The sequence below is a fragment of the Mandrillus leucophaeus genome, unplaced genomic scaffold (assembly GCF_000951045.1).
Source record: "Mandrillus leucophaeus isolate KB7577 unplaced genomic scaffold, Mleu.le_1.0 Scaffold25, whole genome shotgun sequence".
In the NCBI taxonomy this organism is placed as follows: Eukaryota; Metazoa; Chordata; class Mammalia; order Primates; family Cercopithecidae; genus Mandrillus; species Mandrillus leucophaeus.
In genome coordinates this window covers 503,449-525,672 of record NW_012102587.1, presented here as the reverse complement: position 1 = coordinate 525,672, position 22,224 = coordinate 503,449, and the positions used below count along the sequence as shown (strand labels likewise).

Here is a 22,224-nt window from a genome sequence, read left to right as displayed (position 1 = left end):
ATTTTCGTGAGACAGAAAAAAGAAAACTTGTTAATGGTCTTGATAATGTTTCATTGAAGCAAGAATTCATTATCAGTGGTTTTCTTTAGGGCCTCCAAGGGCATTTTCTCTCTTGCAACTCAAAAACACAAAGAAAAGGTAAACAAGCAAACAAACAAACAAAACTGCAAATCAATGGGAAGCCCTGACTCGCTGGGAAGCTTGATTTCAGTCTGGCCCCAAGGAATGCATGACCCTTAGGTGAATACTACAGTCTCTCTGAGCTTTATCAGTGAAATGGGAATAATAGTGACTACCCCCAGAGCTGTGAGGATTAAATACAATCATGTGTTTTGGAGTAGCTAGCCAGACTGGTTGTTCTTAGATGTCTAACCGAAACAAAACAAAAAGGTGAGCCTTTTCACTTTTCTCTGGAAATCTCTTGACAGCTTACAACCTATTTCTTAAATGCGGAAGGATAGGGTAAGAGGCAGTCATTACAGGGCTTAGAAACGGCATTTGATCCTTAATTTACCATGAAATATATTTCCACAAAACTAAATCTTGAAGTAATCATTATTTAAAAATCCAGCTATGCAGCCAGGTGCGGTGGCTCATGCCTGTAACCCCAGCACTTTGGGAGGCCGAGGCGGGCAGATCACGAGGTCAGGAGATCAAGACCATCCTGGCCAACGTGGTGAAACCCCGTCTCTACTAAAAATACAAAAAGTAGCTGAGTGCGGTGGCGTGTGACCGTAATCCCAGCTACTCCTGAGGCTGAGGCACGAGACTCACTTGAACCCGGGAGGCGGAGGTTGCCGTGAACCGAGATCGTGCCACTGCACTCCAGTCTGGCCAGAGGGTGAGACTCCATCTCAAAAAAAAAAAAAAAAAAAAGAAAGAAAAGAAAAGAAAAAAAGAAATCCAGCTATGCAAGCACTCGTACCGTGAACATCATTAATTGGCACATACACATTTTTTGTTTGTTTGTTTGTTTGTTTCAAGCACTGGTCTTCAGAGATGCCAGCTGCATCATGTAATGAAGCAGGAAGGTAGGGGACTCTTTAGGCTCATTGAGCACTCAGGCCTCAGGATTTTCGGCAACAAAGCAACCACATTTATGGAGTGCTTTCTGTAGGCAGACACTGTTTTGGATACAGAGGGTACGAAAAGTAAGACACAGTGGCGATTGTTCATGAGGCAGTGAAGTCAGGAATGCTACCATGGGGTATCCCCAGCAGAAACGCAAGAAAACTATTGAAAGAAATGGTGAGGAAGGAAGCACAGTAATTTGCCTATCTGGATACAAAGTCCCATGCTCTCTGCATAGAAAATGCTGGTGACCTGGAATTGGGTGCCATGTCCTTGCATTTCCGTAATACTTTACCTCTCCAAAATGGTTGTATGGCAGCTGCTCTTCAAAAGCCCTATAACATAGTTAGAAATTGTGTTCCTGTTGTCTTTTCATGGTTGTGGTAACCTATAGTGTTCAACAACCTGGTCAAAAACTAGGCTTCTCAGCGGATCTTGGTTATTTTTAAAATGTAATTAACATATGGACTCTTGCTAAAAAGGCAGATTTCCCAGCCCCAGAAATTCCAATTCAGTCAATGCACGTTTACTGAGTTTTTCAAGTGATTCTGATGCAAATTGTCCCTGGTCCACTTTTCCAAAAAACAGGGAAAGTAATTTGGCTGCAGAATAAGGCAAAAGAGATAAATGTCCACTGCTGAGTGGCCAGGTGTGACTTGTAATAATAGGAGTGGTATAATGGACGGCAATTACTGTGCTTCAACTCTCTCTGGGAATTGAGCTGGGAGTTTACAAATACTGTCTCTTTTCATCCTCACAACAAAAATCAGAGGCAGACATTTTTTATCTCCATCTAACATAGAAGGAAAGAGAATATGAGGATTTCATGACTGGCTCAAGGTAATAAATTCAGTGACTAACAGTCAAGACGTAGGAAGCAGGCAGAGCCTTCTGGTTCAGTCATAATCCATATCACCAAAATGTTAATTGGATACGTTGTATTACGTATATTTTGTTTTTAAACAGTGTTGCTTTATTTTTAGAAAATTTTGTAACAAAAGTAATCAAGGTTAATCGAAGAAATTTTGAGGGAAAAAAGGATGAAGGAAATATTAAAGCCCACTGTAATCCACAATCCAGAGATTGCCATTGTTATTAAATTATCAGAATTTCTTCAAGACATTTTAAAATGAATGCTTGTGTGTTTTTGCTATGAACTTATATGTTACATATATACATACCAACACATAGAAATATACATATATATTTAAATTATAAATTTTAATTTTAATGTGTGATATAGATTTTCCCTATTAAAATATATTTTGAAATTAAGATAAATATAGCTTAGAAATGTTAAACTCTTCAAAATAATGCAAGGACAAGGACATAGAGAGCCTGATTGATACACAGGTTTCATTTACATGAGACTCTCTTCCTCACCATCCAACAGCCTTCTCTCAGGGTTTATGTTTGATCATTTGTCCAAGAATGACTAAAGGTGAATAGTGTACTTGTATTTAAAGATTACTGTTTTGCTGATGTGATCCTAAAGAAATCATAGCCTCTGAACTGTGTCCTGAGTTGATCAGCTTGGTGTGCATGGTGGGGTATTTCTTTTGAATATGTTTTTTTTGGGTTATATTCAGCTGCACGATGTATAAGTTTCTGGTTTTGTTTTCTAAAATACCTGCAAAAATAAAAGCAGGCCAGGCATAGCGGTTCACACCTATAATCCCAACACTTGGGAGGCCAAGGCATTTGAGGTCAGGAGTTCGAGACCAGCCTGGCCAACATGGTGAAAACCTATCTCCACTAAAAATGCAAAATTAGCCAGGTATGGTGGTGCACGCATATAGTCCTAGCTACTCGGAGGCTGAGGCAGGAGAATCACATGAACTTGGGAGGCAGAGATTGCAGTGAGCCGAGATCATGCCACTGCACTCCAGCCTGGATGACAGAGTGAGACTCTGTCTCAAATAAATAAACAAATAAACAAATAAAAATAAAATAAAAGCAAAGCTCTGTGTCGGCTGAACTACACAACTCTCATATTTAAATGGAAAACAATTTTCTGATACATACATGTAATGATGATCAAATATGCATCTTTCTATTTGAAAATTTTAAAAGTTGAATGTTGTTAAATGTGAGTGACTTATGACACTATAAAAAGTGTGACGCAGTAGTCCAGGGAAGAGAGTCAGGAAGAAGGGAGAGAAGAAACAGAAGGAAACTTGTGCTATCTTTAACACTGGGATCATCCTAGAATGGGAGTCCAGAGCATCAGAAGGCAGGAAAACCAGGCTCTCTTTCTGCACCTTGTGCCTGTCAGCTCAGTTAACTGCCTGGGGCCCAGGCCCACATCTGTAAAATTAAGATCTGGGTCCTCTGGCTTCCATAGTCTTTCCTTATTGAGAATTCTCTGAGCTATTCTTTGAGGTTCCAGAGAAGAGAGTCTTTTCTTCTGAGAAGTCTACAGATACTTGCAAATGGATGTCATCGGACTGAAGATGGGCAGGTTTCCATTGTAGAAAGCAATAGTACATTTGAGTCCCAGCTGTCTCTCTTACAGTGCACCCTGGGGAACGTGAGCTCCCCCTTCCTATAAGCATAGTAGTCCCTAACCTGTCCTGGGAGATGTAAGTCTGTGCATCTAACCTGCACACAGGGCAGTCTTCAGGAGGGGAGTTCCCCAAATGCTCAATCAGCAACCGTCCCATTTAATGTAAAGAGGCATAATCTCTGCGACGGGAAGTTAACTTAAGGGAGGCGATTAAGCTTATTGATAAAGTGGACTGAATCTGGACCTCCACACACTTTTGACAGGGTGCCATCCTTGGAACTATGTTCTAAGTTGCTTCACCACAGGGCTATCAGATGGGAGATGGGGAGAGCACAATTTTTGGATGGAGAATTGAGTGAAGTGTTGGATAAGGAAGTTAAAGAGTAAGTTTCCGCAGGAACACACACTTGTCAGACGCTTAACAGTTTTTTAAAGTGATTTACAATAAAGTTCAGCCAACGTAATTTTACTCAATATAAATTTGGGCATTGTGGGTACTGTGAAAGTGCTGTAGTTTTAATAGTGTGTCTATATTGTTTCCTAGGGCTCTGTAACAAACTACATAACACTGGTTTTATTTCACACCACTGCAATAAAATGAGTGTCATAATAAAGCAAGTCACATGAATTTTCTAGTTTCCAAGTGTTACTGCAAAGGGGTCCTGATCCAGACCCCAAGAGAAAGTTCTTGGACTTCACTCAGGAAAGAATTTGGGGAGAGTCTATACAGTAAAGTTAAAGCAAGTTTATTAAGAGAGTAAAGGAATAAAGAATAGCTATTCCATAGGCAGAACAGCCCCAAAGGTTGCTGGTTGGCCATTTTTATGGTTGTGTATTGATTATATGCTAAACAGTTAATCATGAGTTTTCCAGGAAAGTGGTGAGCAATTCCCAGGACTGAGGGTTTCTCCCCTTTTTAGACCACGTATGGTAGCTTCCTGATGTTGCCATGATATTTGTAAACTGTCATGGCTGTTGGGGGAGTGTCTCTTAGCATGCTGAGGCATTATTATTAGTGTATAATGATCAGTGAGGATGGCCAGAGGTCAGTTTTGTTACCATCTTGGTTTTGGTGGTATTTGGCCAACCTCTTTACTGCATGCTGTTTTATCAGCAAGGTCTTTATGACCAGAATCTTGTGCCAACCTCCTATCTCATCCTGTGACTAATTATGCCTTAACCTCCTGAGGATGCAGCTCAGTAGATCTCAGCCTTATTTTACCCAGTCCCTGTTCAAGATGGAGTCACTCTGGTTTAAATATCTCTGACGCAAGTTCATATAAAAGTTATGTTTACACTACATGGTAAACTATTAATTGTGCAATAACAGTATATAAAAACAAAAGTCTTTGTCTTAATTAAAAAAATACTTTACTGCTAAAAAAATGCTAACAACCTTCTAAGCCTTCAGTGAGGCTTAAGAGACCCAATCATTTTCACTGTTGGAGGAAAAAGATGTTAATGGCTCCTAACCAATCAGGATGGTCATTGCTGAAGGTTGGGGTGGCTGTGGCAATTTCTTAAAATAAGACTACAATAAAACATGTCACATAATTGACTATTTTTTGAAGGATTTCTCTGTAGTGTGTAATTTTGTTTGATAGCATTTCACCCACAGTATAACTTCTTTCAAAATTAAAGTCAGTCATTCCAAATTCTGCCACTGCTTTAGCAACTAAGCTTGTGGAATATTCTAAATCTTTTGTTGACATTTTAACAATGTTTATAGCCTCTTCACCAAGAGTAGAGTCCGTCTCAAGAAGCCACTTTACTTGTTCATCCATAAGAAGCAACTCTTCATCCGTTACAATTTTGTCATGAGAATACAGCAATTCAGTCATGTCTTCAGGTTCCACTTCTAATTCTAGTTCTCTTGCTGTTTCCACCAAATCTGCAGTTACTTCCTCCACAGAAGTAATGAACTTCTCAAAAGAGGACAGGAATCAACTTCTTCCAATCTCCTGTTTGATATTTTGGCCTCTCCCATAAATCATGAATGTTCTTAATGAGATCTAGAATGGCAAATGCTTTCCAGAAGGTCTTCAATTTACTTTGCCCAGACACATAGAAGGAATTACTCTCTATGGCATTTGTAGACTTTTGAACTGTATTTCTTAAGACTAAAAAGTCAAAATTCCTCCTTGATCCATGGGCTGCAGAGTCAATGTTGTGATAGCAGGCATGAAAACAACATTAACCTCGTTGTAGATCTCCATCAGAGCTCTTGAGTGACCTGGTTCATTGTCCGTACGCAGTAATATTTTGAAAGAAATCTTTTTCTGTTGTTGTTTATGAACAGGAGGTCTCAATGGTGAGCTTAAAATATTCAGTAAACCATGCTGTCAACAAATGTGGTTCCATCCCGGCTTTATTATTCCATTTAGAGAGTACAGGCAGAGTAGATTTAGCATAATTCTTATGGACCCTAGGATTTTTAGAATGGCAAGTGAGCGTTAGCACTTGCATCAAGAGATACAGCCTATCCTTGGAAGCTTTAAAGATAGGCATTTTCTTCTCTTCTCTTCTCTCCCTCTGAAAGTCTTAGATGGCACCTACTGCTTAGTGTAGCCACTTTCATCAGTGATCTTTGTTATACCTTCTGGGTAACTTACTGCAGCTTCCACATCAGCACTTGTGGCTTTACCTTAAGCTTTTATGTTATGAAGATGGCTTCTTTAATTAAACCTCATGAACCAGCCTCTGCTAGCTTCAAACTTTTCTTCTGCAGCTTCCTCACCTCTCTCAGCCTTCATAGAATTGAAGAGAGTTAGGGCCTTGCTCTGGGTTAGGCTTTGGTTTAAGGGAATGTTGTGCCTGACTTGATCTTCTATTCAGACAGCTAAAATTTTCTCCACATCACCAAGAAGGCTGTTTTGCTTTCTTATCATTCATGTGTTCACTGAAGTAGCATTTTTAATTTTCTTCAAGAACTTTTCCTTTGCATTCACAGCTTGGCTAACTTGCACAAGAGGCCTAGCTTTTTGTCTGTCTATACTTTCAACATACCTTCCTCATTAAGCTTAATCATTTCTAGCTTTTGATTTAAAATGAGAGATGTGCCACTCTTCCTTTCACATGAATTCTTAGAGGTCGTCGTAGGGTTACTATTTGGCCTAATTTTAATATTGTTCCATCTCTGGGAATAGGGAAGCCTAAGGAGAAGGAAAGAGACAGAAATCATTGGCCAGTAGAGCAGTCAGAACACACAATATTGGTCAATTAAGTTCATTGCCTTATATGGGTGCAGTTCATGATGCCCCAAAACAATTACAATAGTAACATTAGTGACCCCTTATCGCAGATCACCATAGCAGATGTAATAAGAATAAACAAGTTTGAGATATTGCAATGGTGGATTTGTGGCTCTTGCCAATGTGCAGGCTCTAGGGATAAAATAATGACAATAATGTAGTATAATAATGATAATAATAATAAAAAACATAAATTACCAAAATACAACAGAGAGACATGAAATGAACACACGATATTGGAAAACGGTACCGATAGACTTGCTCAACATAGGGTTGCCACAAACCTTCATTTTTTTTTTTAAATGAAATATCTGTGAAGCACATTAAAGTGAAGTTCAATAAAACAAGGTATGCTTGAACCAGAGACTGGGTGACTTATAAAACAGAGGAATATTTTCTTACAGTTCTAGAGCCCAGAAATCCAAAATCAAAGTACCTGCAGTGCCACACTTCCTGCTGAACATGCAGAGTGAATCTTTTCTTGCCACTTCCTCGCTTTTGAGGTTTGCTCAGTCCTTGGCACTCCTTCACTTGCAGCCTCAGTGCTTTAATCTCTGCCTTCTGGAGATTGCTACGCTGCCTTCATGTGATGTGGTCACGTGGCCTTCTCCTCCCATGTGCCTGTGTGTCCATTTATTTTCTTCTTACAAGGATACCCTTCATGCTGGGTGACGCCCATCCTAATGGAGTATGACTTCATCTTAACTTGTTTACTTCTGTAAAGAATGTCTTTCCAGATAGGTTACATTCATAGGTACTGAGGGTTAGGACTTCAATATATCTTTCTGGTGACAAAATTCAACCCTTAATGGTATGATTTCAGTCTTCTTCACAGACTAATCAAGGAGATGACACAGCAGCAATGAAAGTATAAGGACAATGACAAGGTGTGTCTAGTGCTTGTGGGAGCTCACAGGAGGGACCCTAACCTAGCCTGGTGTGCAGTGTGAAGGCTACTGGGTAGCAGATAATGCCTCTGAAATCTAAATGGGAGTAGAAGCTGGTCAAGAGAAGAGCTGCAAGAAAGCATTTCCAGGAAGACAGAATGAAGAGCAGGAACAAAGGCCCAGCATCCCTAGAACCTGCATATTTGTGGAAGTCACCAACCCACTGAACTGACTCAATAGATTAGAACCCAGAAAATCTCATAAAGCTGTGGCTGAATAGAAGAGAAAGGATCAAATTGACTTGAGCAGCAGCAAGCAAAGGCCGTTGAAGCTCTGTAATCTGAACTAGAGTTTCCCAGCACAAACATCTGCTGTCTCAGATTTAACAGAACAGAAAAGGAGGAATGGCTTTATCATAGAGAGTTCTTGAGCATGTGAGACTATTTAGCTTGCCCTGAAAAAAAAGAAAGAAAAAAAGAGATGAGCAACAGTCTTAAGAGCTAGCAACAAGATGTCCCCTCACAGCATGCATGGACCTTAGCACTGACCCCATATCTTGAGAGCAGTGGATCTCTCATATGGCTTGCTCAAATTAGGGACTATTCTTAAAGGTGTGAATATATAAAAGGAATTTATAGTGTAGGGACTGTAGCACAGAGATACTAACAGAGTGGGAAAAAAGGCACATGTTCAGAAGCTGTGCCTCTGGAGATCTGTGGCCTCCTGTGTGGGAAGCAGCCAGCTCAATCCAATGACCACTTTGACCTCAGTCTCTCGTTCCTCCTTCTGGGCTCCTTTCTATGCTCCCCACTGATGAAACCCAACCAGAATCGAGAATGCAGAAGTGCATACTGATAGAATGCTTTTAGTCAGCCTTCCTGCGCACAGAGAAGGCTGGAGATGTGCGGAAAGTGGAACTGGTGGGGCAAATGGAAGATATCCATATTGACCTGCTTAAAGGACTGGCCAAAAAGGTCTGGGGAAAGTGATTAAAATGCACAAGAATTAAGGATGGTGGTGAGGGCAGGGGCTGTCAGTGGAATTCACAAACCATGCAAATGAATGAAGTGTAGACTTGTTAAATCAATTTCAACCTGAACAAGAAAAGACCACTCTTTATGAGTATGAGTTAAATAGCACTAAAGTTAGAATGAATGTAAGAAACACGTACTGAATAAGAGATTTAGGAAACGACCTACCCCAAGATTTAATACAGGTACTCAGTTTATAAAGAACTTAGAAACAAGTAAACAAGTAAGAGAAACTGTGACATGCTAAAATGTATTATTTTGTCGTAAGGTAGTTCTCGGCTTCATATCTCCATCCGATGATAAAAACCTGGAATGGATGCAGAGCATTTCAGCCAATGATGTAGGAGTTGGTGATCATCCTTTGCTGTATCAATCTAATTGGGTGGGTAGGGAAAGATGCATTTGAGACAACCAGCAGTCCACTAGGGACTAAGAATTTGGGTTTCTGGATGAAAATGCACATAAGGTGATCTTGCAGGATGGGTGAGATGTCATCAGGAAGCAAAGGAGTTCTTGGCACTGGGTCCCATATAAAAGAAAAGGTGAAAGAGTAGGTCACAGTAACTAACTGAAATCCATGAACACCTAATTTGGCTGTATAGGAAGCTTGGGTTGATAAAACAGAAGAATTGGCTTCTAATGTGGGACAATCTGCCCTTGGGGTGATGGTTAATTTTATGTATCAACTTGGCTGGAACATGGTACCTAATATGTGAACATACTATCCTGAATGTTTCCTATAAGTGTTTTTGGATGAGACGAACATTTAAATCAGTGGACTTTAAGCAAAGCAGATTGCCCTCCATAATGGGGATGGACTTCATCCAATCAGTTGAAGGCCTTAAGAGAACAAACACTAACCTCTCCCAACTAAGGAGGAATTCTGAAAGCAGATGTCTCTGGTCTGGAACCGCAGCTACTTCCTGGGTCTCTTGTCTGCCAGCTTCCCCTGCAGATTTTGGGCATACTAAGCCTTCATAATCCAATTTCTTGAAATCTATCTCCTTCTATCTTTTTCTCATTCATATATATACATACACACACACACATACACACACATATACATACATATATACATGTATATATACACATATATGTGTGTGTATATATGTGTGTGTGTGTATGTATATAGCGTACACACACACACAGTTTAGTTTGTTCAGGTGGTTCTGTTTCTGGACAACCTTGACTCACCCATTTGGGTGCCTCAGGATGGGTTTAATGCCCCTACTCTGTGCTCTGCTCATGACATTACTCACACTGCAATATAATGCAGTGTTTACCTATGTGTCCCCACAGGGCTGTGAGCTCCTTGTTGGAAAATAAGGAACAGGGTGTGATGAATCTTTGGATCTACTTTTATACACACTTGAATGAGTCTAGTGTAAACTGAACTCAGAAATCACTGCCAAATTGAAGACTAATTTCTACCTTTCCCCTTTTTTTCTTTTCTGTTCCCATAATTTATCTTTGACTCAAGCCCTGTTCCATTAAATCAATAACAGTTTGGGACTTTGGAAACAGCCTCAGTGTTTAATCTTTACTGAGTTTGAGTCATTTCTACTCTTTGCAATGCCTTCTATAAGTCCAAGAGTAGAGGGTGCCCATCTGTTCCTCACTGCCTTCATGACTGTTTGTTGCTGCCCAACCTCTCTCCAAGTTGCTGTTTTCTTCAAACATAGAAATGACTAATGGGTAGAAATATGATTTGGAGTCACACTGGGGTTTAAATTCTAGCACATTCTAGCAGAATGGCCTTGGATAAATCATCTAGTATTTCTAGATCTTGATTTTTCTAGTTGCATAGCCTTGGATAAATCATCTAACATTTCTAGATCTTGGTTTTCTTATCAGTAATGTGGAGACAATAAAAATTTGGTGACGTGTAAGACTGTGAGAATTAGCGTATCCATATATATGCTATACACACGCACACATAAATATGCAAAGTTTCTAGCCTCAAAAAGTAGATGGTCATTCAATATACTAATGTAATGTCATGGTGTGATTATTAATTGTGTCTCTAACCACTCTTATAGTTGACATAGTATGAATGATATTATATAGTCATTCTAGCCATGAAAGATAGCTATCACCTTTGCCAGTGATAGAAATAGAATCTTTACTTGTGTAGGCACCATGAGATTTCAGAGGCTTTTGGAGCCTGGAGAGAGCATTTCTGCTGGGACTCTTTCAATATTGATAAAACCGAATTATAAGGGTGAGGCACTCTGACAAGATTTTCTTTGAAACTTGACATTAAACTGATTCTACCCAGTTTACATTGTGCCTTTTTTAATGTTAACAGGACACACTGTCAACATATTAAAAGATATTTTTAGCTGTATACTGTTTTTCCTTTGTACAGCATAATTGCATATTGATATGCAAAATTGTTTGTCTAGAATCACTAGCAAAAACACATTTATTTCTTATCTTGATGGATTCAATGCCAATTTCACGCATGTGGATCTGTAAGGCAATCATCAGGCATTACAAGGAATTTGCAAGGAACATTTAGTCAAATCTCTAAAGCAAAACTTATTTTCCATTCTCAAACAGCTCATAATCCATTTGCAAACCAACTTACAAGTCTCCATATCTTGTCACTCTGGCTATTATGATGCTCTGTTTCTCACTCCTTTGGCAGCAGCCTCTGTTTTCATTAAAACTCATCAAAGCATGCATAATGGAGTAGGTAGAAAGCTGCAATTGAGGTCTCACCAATATTTCTGCACATAATTGTGCAGTGTGATTGCAGTAATAGATTATCATCCCAGGTATTGACATAAAGAAAGAAATGTATCCATGTGGTCTGGACTAAATTGTTAGCCTTGCTTCCTGAAGTTAGAGCGATGTCAGTGAATTTACCTGTGGGCTGCACCTGGGTCTGTCAGTGTAGGGGAAATGAGAGTCATCCATGACATAAAATGGGACCACTAGTTATGAAACATTTATTTCTCCCCGGCCTTCTTGGGATGTTGTTAATTGTGGCAGCTGTATCATATAGCAAAGTAAGTAGAATTTAGTTGATTACATGATTTGTAACTGTGATACAATTTGGCACTGGTATCTCCTTGCAGATTCCTATTTGAAAACACTCTACTTTCTTTTATTCTTCAACTTTTATTTTGAGTTCAGTACTACATGTGCATGATGTGGAGGTTTTTTACATAGGTAAACGTGTGCCGTGATGCTTTGCTGCACAGATCACCCCATCACCTAGATATGAAGCCCAGCATCCATTAGCTATTCTTCCTGATGCTCTCCCTCCCCCAAGCTCCCACCTTTAACAAGCTCCAGTGTGTGTTGTTCCCATTCCATGCGTCCATGTGTTCTCATCATTCAGTTCCCACTTGTAACTGAGAACATGTTGTGGTTGGTTTTTCTGTTCCTATGTTAGTTTGCTAAGGATGATGGCTTCCACCTCCATCCATGTCCCTGCACAGACATGATCTTATTTATTTTTACTGCTGCATAGTATTCCATGATGTGTATGAAGTACATCTTCTTTATCCAGTCTATCATTGGTGGGCATTTTGGTTGATTCCATGTCTTTACTAATGTGAATAGTGTGGCAATGAACATACACATGCATATATTTTTATAAAAGGATGATTTATATTCCTTTGGGTATATAACCAGTAATGAGATTGCTGGGTCAAATGGTGTATCTGCCTCTAGGTCTTTGGGGAATTTCCACACTGTCTTCCACAATGGTCGAACTAATTTACACTCCCACCAACAGTGTAAAAGCATTCCTTTTTCTCCAAAATGTCATCAGCATCTGTTGTTGTTAGTTTTTAATTGTAGCCATCCTGATTGGTGTGAGATGATATCTCATTGGAAAACACTCTACTTTCAACCCCCCCCACACACACACACACACACTCACACACACACGTGTCAACTTCCATTGCCCTACTTCAGGCTTATACAATAGCAAGCTGCGTTCAAGTTCTGAAGTTTGCTTTTTTATCACAAGTTAGGTAACCATCATTGCAAAAGTATTGTTACCACAAAGTTGTCATTTGATTACAGACTGTAAAATATTGTGCAGAATATCTACAGGGTACCAAGCTAGTACAACATGCATTACAGTGAAGTAGCTGGAATAATTTTTATTTTATAAGTGCAAGAATGAGGCTAGTAAGTAGTAGAAACAGGATACCAATTATAGCTATCTAGAGATGAAACTTCTGCCCTGTATGCTGTGCTCTTTATCAAAGGATAGTAAGGCAAGGGAGGCAACACTTCCTCTATTACTTTGAATCAATATGCATTGGTTATCTGTTCTGGCCAGGCACTGACAAGCCACTGAGAATATAGAAATGATTAAGATATGGTCCTGCAAGTTCACAGACGTTATAATCTCCTGTCCTTGTTGGAAAAACATGCCCAAGTCTTCAGCTTTCCCCATTGTGATTCATAATTCACACAACAGCTAGGCTGATCTTTAAAAAACACAGGGATGGTCATGTCTCCCCGTCCCTTCCACTTCTACCTGAATAAATTCCCATCTCCTACCCATGGCTTACAATGTTTGAAGGGCATGGTTGTGAATATTTATGAGTTTATATGCATCAATGAAAACTCTTAGAACAGTGCCCATAATCATTACACCTTCTAAATTACTATATTATTGTCTAATTACTTTGTGGGGGCATGAGTAAAACCCTGCATCTTTATACCTTAGATTCTCTGTCTGTAAATGGAGGGTGATGATGACAGCTTTTTATGGTTGCCACGTAGTCAATTGAATGAGTTAACATGTAAACAATGTCAGAAAGTGACGGTCACAGAGAAGGTGGGAAAGAAAGCCTAGATCCTTCTTCTTGTCTTCTTTTGTCTTTCCTTGGAAACACATCCACTGTCTTTAGGGACAGCAGGTTTAGTTCATCCTGGGGGAGGAGCTCACAAGCTGAGTCCCCTGGTGGCACAAGCATCGTTTCCTGGTTGAGACTCACTCATGGGTGACATATGTGCTGTGGCTCACTGGTAGTTTAATCAGTTGGAATAATACTTGTATTGTTGCTCATATTTCAGAGGGATAATTTGCTTTCTGTAAATGAAGCTTTTCCAGAGGACTATTTTAGGCTGAAGAATAGCAATTTAACAGCTTGGAGGAGGGAACTTTTAGTTAAGTGTCTCTCTTTTCTCTCTAATGGGTTTATGATGTCAGCCAAAGTGTGGTGACCACATAGGGCTTCCAGAAGGCTGGTCTCTTAGGCAAAGCTCTGGAGCTGCTCTGCGTGTGCTGAAGGGCTGAGCTTTAAAGTGGTCTCTCTGGACTAGTGGCAGAAGGCATAATCTCTTGCTAAATTGGGCCATTAAATAAAACTACTAAGTCATAAAGCTGTAGTATTACCCTGAAATTAAAGCATTGTCACCTTTGAATTGCCGAGAATTTTAACAGGCATTTAGAGAAATTCCTTTCACACACCCGTTTAGCACGGCCAGTTGACTCCAACCCACGTGGATGGGAGCAGGAGGCTCAGATGATTGCACTGTGATTTTAATTCATTTACTTGATCATTCATTCATCCATCCCTTCCTTTACTAACTCATTTGCTGCTTTCTTGAATTCCTTTATTATCCTCTCATTTATGTATTCATTTGTTAATTCTCTCATTTATTTACCTCCTCATTTATTTTTTCAGGTATTTAATTACTTACACATTATTCATTAATTCAGTCACTCTGTCAATTATTCAGTTGATAATTCAGAAATTAAGTAATTCAAATAAACTTTTGAATATTGACTGAACTTGACATCATGGTTACAAAATAAATAAATCTGCTCTTGTCCTCAAGGAACTCACAGTTCGGAGAAGAAGACGGACATTGTAAACAGATATTTTGCACAGTGTGGAAAATAGAATAGAAGCTGGTAGATGGTACAGAAATAGTACAAAGGAAACAGGGGTTGAAAGAAAGTATACAAGGAGGCTGGGGGGTGGTGGGCAGAGAAGATGACCTTGAAGAGCTGCCCTCTGAGCCGCATTTTGTAGTAGAAGCTGCTAACATTTATCTAGCAGCTGCTGGTATTAGGCACCATGCTAGGTATTTTACATTCAAGATGTTATTTGATTTTCTTAGCAATCCATGTTACAGAGACAGGCACCATCTGGAGAGACTAAGCAACTAGCCCAAGGTCTCACAAGGAGCAAATGGTAAAGCCAGGAGTGGAAGCTATGGGTGAGGTCGTGAGGCTGGGTTATTAAGGCCAGGTGACACAGTCTCTGAAACAAAGAAAGCCTCCTGTGTCCAAACAGAATTCCCCTCTGGCCTGCATTGCCCTGTCTCTTGCTCGCGGTCCCTTAACTCAATGCCATGGTGGAAAGCTCCTCCAGAAAGTAGCCTTCAAGGGCGACAGCTCCATTATACCCACTTTACCTCCCTGCCCGTCACTTTCTTCATCTGTAATGAGGGGAAATCATACCCACCTTTGCAGGTTTCTCTAAGTATCAGATGAAGATTATATAAAGCAGAAGTTCACAAAGCTTAGTTTTCTAAAGCATGAGCTGGGATGAACGTTTAAGATGCCATTTTCTAAGCCTATTCCCAGCAATATTTATTCAGTAGATACAGAACAGTGATCAGAAATAGCATGTTTAGCAAGCACCTAAGATACTGGACTTTGGGATATATCTATATAAGGTGATTAGCACAGTACTCAGTGCTTAATAAGGCCCCATCCTTACATATCTCCCCACTTCTAAGGGGGCTCAGGCCAGGGCCTAGAATCGCTGCTCTTCTAAGCACTGAACACAGGGCTTATCCTGACTCTTCCAGATGGATCTTTCCATCTTTTATTTCAGATAACTGGTGAGCCTCATCTTTGGCATCAGGGAATTGGGAAACAATCCAGTCAACAAAGATTTATTGATGCACTTCTTGGGTTCTGTAACCTGCTGGTCCACACGCAAAGGACCTCATACTGTAATAAGAAAATAAAGCCATCCAGCTTTTATAGCAGTTTTATCTAGGCCATTTTATTTAATTCGTAAAACTATCCTGTAGCAACTTGACAATAATGGAATCTTGGTCAAGTTGCTTCACTTTTATGAGACTCAATTTCCTCATCTGTGTAATAGAAATTATCATTTATTCTTACTTCAATGAGTTGTTGTACAAAATTTAGTAGAATTAAATAAGCAAATGTACCCAACAGACCCAGGACAATATCTGACATTCCCTAAGACCTCCTGAAATAAAAGGAATCACCGACCAGGGGCAACATCATAGAATGATCTAGATGCTAAAGGAATTTAGAGACAGGAGTGGTCAAGGAAGCTTTATGGGAGATACTAGGCTTGAGTTTGACCTTGGAAGACAGGTATCCTGGAGTATGTTAGTCCACGCTCACATTGCTATAAAAATTATACCTGGTGGAAAAGGGGCCATGATGAAAGAAAAGAAACAGCTGTAGCCTGCAGCGCCCAGTGAGATGAATGCAGAAGGTGGGTGATTTCTGCATTTCCAACGGAGGTAACCACTTCATCTAATTGGAACTGACTAGGCAGTGGAGTTGACCTACAGAGAGTGAGAAGAAGCAGAGCGGGTCATCATTTAACCCGGGAGCTGCACTGACTGGGTGTACCTCCCTCCCCTAGTCAAGGGAAACGGTGAGGGACTGTGCTACCTGCCAGGGGTACTATGCTGTTCCTATGGATTTTTGCAATATGTGGATCAGGAGATTCCCTCGTGAGCCTACACCACCAGGGCTCTCAGTCTCAAGCACAAAACTAGGTGGCTGTTCAAGTAGGCACTGAGCTGGGATTACAGGCATGCACTACCATTCCTGACTAATTCTTTTTGATAGAGATGGGGTTTCACCATGTTGCTCAGGGTGGTCTCAAACTCCTGAGCTTGAGTGATTCATCCACCTGTGCTTCCCAAAGTGTTAGGGTTACAGGCATGAGCCACTGTACCTCACCTAATAAATTTCATATTTCCACCTGAAGCCTCATCAGCCTGGACATTATTGCCCATATGACTCAGAATTTTGGTGAAAACAATTTAACAAGTCTCTAGGAAGTTCCAAACTTTCCCTCACCTTCCTGTCTTCTGAGCCATTCAAACTGTTCCAATATCCGCTGATTACCCAATTCCAAAGTTGATTCCATATTTCCAGGCATCCTTAGAGCAATTCCCCATTGCCGGTACCAATTTTCTACAGTAGTCCATTCTTGCATTGCTGTACAGAAATACTTGAGACTGGGAAATTTATCAAGAAAAGAGGTTTAATTACCTAACAGTTCCACACGCCGTAGAGGAAGCATGATGGCTCTGGGGAGGCCTCAGGAAGCTTTCAATCGTAATGGAAAATGTAGGAAAAGCAGGCATGACTTACACAGCGGGAGCAGGAGAAACAGAGGTTGTAGGGAGAGGCTACACACTTTTAAACAACCAGATCCCATGAGAACTCTATGATGAGAACAGTATTAGGGAGGACAGTGCTAAACCATTAGAAACTTCCCCCATGTTCCAGTCACCTCCCACCAGGATTCATCTCTAACATTGGGGATGACAATTGAACATGAGATTTGGGTAGGAACACAGATCAAACCATATCATGGGGCTAGGCAAAGAAGGGAAACTGGAGGAAAGACAAGCCTTGTTGAGCTCAGCAGGATCATGAATGTGGAGATGCAATGAGAAGGTCCCCCAGGTCCTCCTGGCTTCCCTGGGTGTTCTGATGGCCTGATATTATTTGGCTAAATGAATACTTTTTCTGTTTGAAAGTGGAAAATAACAAATGGGTGTTAAAGGTGTCTCCCAGAAAGCCTGCTTGCTCTTGTTCACTTTTGTTCTGAGCCCCAGCTTCCAAGGAGAGATGATGAATCAAAGTAAGTCTAGACATTCCAAAGAATAAAAGGGCCAAGATTGATTGACAGTCTGTAGTCCTTGTTCTGGGAAGTAGGCAGACCAAGCGCCCCTTGCTTGAGAGCCTTTTCCTACTATTCTTCCCGAGCAGGCTCATGTCACGGGAGCACCAATCAGCCTGCATTCTCAGTGTGTGTGTGTTTGAGTTCTCATATTCATGTCTATTTGTAAAGAGAAGCGAGTAGGAGACATTGACTGTTAGCTGTCCATAGGGACAATTTCTACATGGGGTTTCCAGTGCTAACTGTGAGTATTCTAACTTTTATGCCTTATAGGAAGTTTTGCTTTCCCTCTTTAGGGTATGCTTTCATTTTGTTCTCATGTAAAGCTCCTTTGAAAGTCACAATTTTTATGCTCGTAAGAGAAAAACATCTACCAAGTTAGTTATTTAGAAAGTGGGCTTGGTAGGAAACCCAGCACTCACGTTTCCTACTTTTGGCAAATTGTTTGACTTAGGGGAGTTACCCAGCCTCCTACACCTCAGTTTCTTTCTCTATAATTAATCCTAGAATCTATTTGTAAGTTTGTGGTGAGGCTTCTATGAGATAATGGATGTAAACTGCCAGAAAAAAGACCTGACATTATATATCTAATTCGTGGTGGATACTATTAGTTATTATTTTCATTATTCTGTCCCCAGAAATATAGACTGGGGTTTCTTGGTGTTTCTGGGTATATGGTGATAAAAATAATAACTAATAACATTTTTTGTGCGCGTAACACCTGACACAATGAAAGCACTCATGAAAACTAATTCAACAGAGTGAATAACTACTTATACTTGAACATGAATGATCTACCATAGTGTAAATGGTTAAATTTAATCATGATTTTAATTTAGTTTAAATTTAATAATAGCTATCTGATCATTATTTTGCCAGTCACTCCGTAACTCTCTCTCTCTCTGTGTGTGTGTGTGTGTGTGTGTGTGTGTGTGTGTGTGTGTGTGTGTGTTGGTGCTGTTATAAAAGCATGTACATGTGAATGTTTTGGAGTTTAGAATAGTTTTCAGACTTACTACATGTGAAGCATTCTGGCAAACTATCATGTTTTCCCAAAATTTTATTCTTAAATGTCCACACATACAGAAAAGTTGAAAAAACAATGAGTAGCCAGATACCCTCCAGGTTTATGATTCTGCCACATTTGCAAATTTGTGCCCTCCTCATCGCTTTCTCTTTTTCTCCTCTCCTCATTTTCTCAGACATTTTAAAAATTTTTTATGGAACCATTTGAAAGTAAGTTGTAGACATATGGATAATTTAAACCTAAAGACTTTAGGTTTTATCTTCTAAGACCAAATATATTCTTCTATGTAACCAGACATAAGAAACCACTCATAAGAAAATACGCATTAATTAAATTAAATTATGCAATATATAGTCCATGCTTTTCCTACAATGTCTTTTATAGCAGTGTCTATTTTCATATTTTTGTTCAGAATTCAAGCAGTGTCTACAATTTGGATTTGATTGCCACGACCCTTCAGCCTCCTTTAATCTAGAAGGCCCAGCTCCCTGACCCCTTCTTGTTGCTTTCGTTGGTGATGGTGGTTGGTTGGTTTTCATGACATTTATCTTTTCTGGAGATTAAAAGACAGTTGTTAAATAAAATGTACCATATTCGGATATTTCTGATTATTTACTCAGTGTAGAACATTTTGACAAGAAAGTCTCATGAGTAATGCTTGCCTCTTTAGTGCAGCCCATGAGCAGACACATGACATCAGTTTGTCCTGATACTGGGGATGCTCCTCGCTATCATTTGGCTAACGCAGCTCTGCCAGATCGTTGCATCGTGAAGGCAATTTACAACCAGTGAGTGAGTTATCTGTAGTATTGTGTGAGGACACTATGTGAATGCCCTGTTCCCCAACATTTCCTCCCAATATGGTAAGGACCCTGACTCCTTTAAGTTATTACCCTGAAATCTGTGACATGTTGCTTTTCTAATTCTACAGTTTCATGTTTATTGCTGTCATTCTGCAACCTTATCTAGAGAAGAGTTTTTTTTTATTTATTTTTATTTTTTTAATTTTTCCCTTTCCCTGACTCCATCTCCCCTTGTGTCGTTATGGACTATAATTCATGGTCCCTTTAATTCTGTTCCTGTTTCTTTTTTACATGTGTCTATTAATCTTGGAGCATTTCCTTGTGTTTTTACATGGAAAGACGTTCTCAGTGTCAACTTGAACTTTCCCTACCCTAGACCCAGACTCAGCTCTTTTCCTAAAGCAGCCTACCTCTTTTTTGTAGGAAATGGTATTTGGAAACCAAGACCTAGGTGTTCTGTTTGCTTACTGATTCTGCTGATTCTGGCCCCTTTCAGTGGACAGAGCTAAAATTGTGTGTGTGTGTGTGTGTGTGTGTGTGTGTATGTGTGTATGAGTTCACAAGGTTATTTACAAAACAAACCTAGTTCTGTTAGATTCTTTTCTCATCATTCTGTCTTCAATACATATATGATATATACGAAATACATATATAGAATACATATATATGATACATATATATAAGATACATATATGTGTATCTTCTCTCACAGTAAGACCTTATTTCAGCAATGTCAGTATATTTATTCATTTGCTCCATTCTACAATATACATATAATCATTTCAGAATTACTTCAGCAATATCATATCCATAACAAAGTAAAGACTTCCTTGAATTTTAATTTTTATCCTTAGAATTTATTCTGCCAAGAGGGTATAGTGAGACAGAATACTATTTGAAAGTTGCTTAAATTAACTTTTTTTCTTTTTTATGGTTATTTTATCAATTTAATGTACAGCTAGGCTTTTTGGTTTCGGATTAATATTCAATTGTAGGACTTGCCTTTTCTTTATCCTTTTGATTTTGTTTTGACAATGTAAAGCATTTTCATGTTACAAAAGTCAAATACAGACAAATATGCACACATTGGCTGATCAGAGACATTTTGTTCTCATTCCTACTGCCTACATCTTGTTCTTACCCATCTTTTTCAGATAACTATTTATATCAGTTTGTCCTTTCCATGTGTATTCATTTTTCTCTTTTGTGCCTTCACAAAATGTATCATATTCTTTTGTGCATCAATACCTTGATTTTGTCACTTTACAATATGCAGTGGAAATCATTCTAGATCAGTTTATGGAGATCTTATGTATTATTTATTATGGCTGCGTTGTACTTTACTGTGTCAGTTAACAATGCTTTATTCAATCAGACACCTAAGGCTGTGTATTTAATTTTTTTCCAATATTCTGCTATTTGCAATGTATAACCTTGGCTGCACTGCAGAATTTCAAGTACGTATCTAAACATCCTTTCCCACCATATGTCACTTTCATGCTGATTTCAAAAGCTGTCACTGACGTGGATAAAAATTCTGGTAGTCCATTAAGCATTTAGTAGTAAGTGAATACCTACTGTAGGCCAGATGTTAGGGACACAGAGATTTCTGAGACAGATTTTCATATGTAGTACTTGCCGTTTAGCAGGGGATGTTAAGGAAATAGGTTGTTGTAATACCATGTGAATGCGTCAAGCACAGGATGTTAGCAGAACCAGAAAAGACCACCCATTGGATGGGACACCAGCATCATGCAATCTCATTCATCTTGCGATGACCTTCAGAGTAGAGATGTCAGCTGAAAGAAAGATGAGTAATTCTGCTCTCATCTCTGAGTTTTCTTTTTGTCTATCTCCTCTAGAATCAGAATATAAGCTCCATGAGAGCAGAGTAAGTAGATGCTCTCACCCTTAGAGAAGGCTTCTCTTCTTTTCTGAACTGGTACAAGGAGATGTAAGTGCTGCCTTTGGATATCTCTTCAAAGGACAAAGGCTAGCCCTTTGCAGTCAACTCACTAGCTCATGATGACCTCTGAGTTCAACACCGGCCACTTTAGCTCTTATAAACAAAGGGACAACAAGTACTATTATACTTATGCTATTACAGCACAACAAACACAAGAACTGTTTATTATGTACTTGTGTTCCAGTACATTTATTATGTACTTATGTGGGTCCCAGTCTTATCCTCAGCATGCACCAAAATAGTGTCTATGACCATGATACTCCTAATGACCTCATAAAGCCTTCTAATGGCAATCAAACCACTACCGACAGCCCCACAGTCTTCTTTCCATCAGGTGACTTAGATTTAGGGCTTCTTTTCTCCTTTTCCTTTGCCCAAAATGCCGGTACACTGAGTATGGGGGGATGGTATCTTGTCACCACCCCTTCCCCCTGCAGCCTGCCATTTGCTGCTGCAGATGTTCTTCCCAACAGGAGTGCAACACAAGGCAGTCTGCCTTCCTAGAACCAGATGTGAACTCCCGGAGCTCAGGCTCCAGCCTGTTAGGGAAACTTGCAACCCTCATGCCACCCCTTTCCAGTCCCTAACATAGTGCTCTGCATACACTAGGTGTCTAAATTAAAAATAATAATGATAATAATAGGCCAGGCGTGGTGGCTCAAGCCTGTAATCCCAGCACTTTGGGAGGTCGAGACCCGCGGATCACGAGGTCAGGAGATCGAGACCATCCTGGCTAACACGGTGAAACCCCGTCTCTACTAAAAAATACAAAAAACTAGCCGGGCGAGGTG

The 22,224-nt window shown here is 39.8% G+C and overlaps 1 protein-coding gene across 1 annotated transcript in view; it reads left to right on the top strand.

Moving 5' to 3' along the window:
• The window catches only part of CNTNAP5 (contactin associated protein-like 5), a 951,880-nt gene that overhangs the window by 627,250 nt on the left and 302,406 nt on the right, over window positions 1-22,224 (top strand). The window lies entirely within an intron of this gene.